Source organism: Hylobates moloch, unplaced genomic scaffold, assembly GCF_009828535.3.
Source record: "Hylobates moloch isolate HMO894 unplaced genomic scaffold, HMol_V3 SCAFFOLD_1, whole genome shotgun sequence".
Lineage (NCBI taxonomy): Eukaryota > Metazoa > Chordata > Mammalia > Primates > Hylobatidae > Hylobates > Hylobates moloch.
Genome location: NW_026652276.1, coordinates 40,148,170 through 40,149,875, shown reverse-complemented (window position 1 = coordinate 40,149,875; position 1,706 = coordinate 40,148,170). Strand labels below are relative to the sequence as shown.

Below are 1,706 nucleotides of genomic sequence, written 5' to 3'. Positions count from 1 at the left end.
GAAAAATATGGTTTAAATGGGTCATTTTATTGGAGAGAAGGAGCAGAAGATGATGGAGAACAGGGCCCCCCTGGCAACGACGAGGTTTCTAAGTAGCGCCAAGCTCTCCCTCACAGGCAAGAGTTGGATCACATTAACTCTATCACACCTCAAACCTTTTCCAGGAGGATGGGGAGCCCAAGGTGGGAGCAACAGGAGGGGGGATGGGCCCAGAGAATGTGCAGAGAAAGCGCCCCTTGGGTTATCCACCCACCAGAGATGTGTGGGTCCTTCAAGGGGCAGCTGGGAATTTTCAGGTTCAAGGAAGACCATAACTGGGCTGGAGCATGGACTCTCATGTGTGACCCAGGGCACAGAACTGAAGGGAGAAAGTCAGCTTGAAGTTTTCAAGAAGCGTAATGAGCCAAAGAGATAAGAAAGACCTCTAGAGAGGTGGGACTTCAAAGGAAAAGAACCCAAGAGGGAGCCTGAGGAATCAATAATGTAGTCAAACCAAGGTAAGGACAACTGTGCTTGAAATGCACTGGAAAGTGTTTTTTGATGATAGTTGCCTTGGAGGATCATGAGACTTAGCTTCCTTAGACCAAGGACTAAGAAGGTCCAAGCACCTGAGTTTAGGGCTTGGGTAATGACAGACTAAGGAAAGGAGGCTGAACCAATCTGATTTCCCATTGACAAGGACCACTGCGTGGGTCACAGGAAGAACAACACTGAACTTGTAGTCAAAAGACCCAAGTTCCAGTAGGCTTTGCTATTTCCTAATGAGGAAACTGAGCAATTAATCCCTTGAACTCTTTCATCCTGAGTTTCCCCATTGACTTAGGGTGAATGATACCTATTTCACAGGCTTGCTGTCGGAGCCGTATTTGTGCAATAAAAAGTGCCTAGGATTTGGAGTCAAGGCACCATGGAGCCTTAAGCATGAGCCTAAACACCACCCTGTGATTTCAAGCCATCCGACAATGCCTCTGAGCCTCTGTTCCTCATCTGAAAAACAGGAGAGGAATACCAGCCTACATGAAGAAGTAAAGAGAAAATGTAAGTAATCACAGTACCTGGCACATGGTAAACATCCAATAACTGTAGGAATTAGTATTACCTATCTAAAATACAAGAATAAGGAGTGCTTGCATTGGCAGCACATGTGCTTAAAACAATTGGAACGGTACAGAGAATATTCACATGGCCCCCCTGTGAGGATGACATGCAAATTCATGAAGCATTTCATTTTTTTTTTAAGAAAGAACATTAAATGAGTTTAAATGTGGGAAGTCACTAAGAATGGCACAGAGTAAGTACCCTAGGTGAGGGAAGGAAGCTCAGATGGTCCCAGACTTCTGGTAAAAACAGTGCCTTCCTCAACTTAGCATTTACCATTTGTACTTTTTCTCTTTTCACTTTGGGGACAGGGACTGCCTAGTTTTAACGCAGGCACTCCTCTGCTTTGACATGCAATAGACATGGTAGTGTCTATTAGATCAATAAAGACCGTTGGTTGCCTAAGATCTTTCTCCACAGGGGCAAATGTACAGAAACTACATCATGGGCATGATCCAAGACTTAGGAGAAGAGAAAGGGGGGTTAGAAGTTGGGAAAATAAAGGCAGAATATGGTTGATTGTTTTTTGCTTTTTTTTTTTTTTTTTGAGACAGAGTCTCACTCTGTCACCCACACTACAGTGCAGTGGCACGATCTTGGCTCACTGC

The 1,706-nt window shown here is 44.5% G+C and overlaps 1 non-coding gene across 1 annotated transcript; it reads left to right on the top strand.

Annotated features, from left to right (window-relative positions):
* Nucleotides 1-1,123: 1,123 nt before the first annotated feature.
* LOC116809841 (U6 spliceosomal RNA) lies at nucleotides 1,124-1,234 on the top strand. Its single transcript, XR_004370020.1, has one exon. It is a non-coding gene; the product is annotated as a U6 spliceosomal RNA (small nuclear RNA).
* Nucleotides 1,235-1,706: the final 472 nt, after the last annotated feature.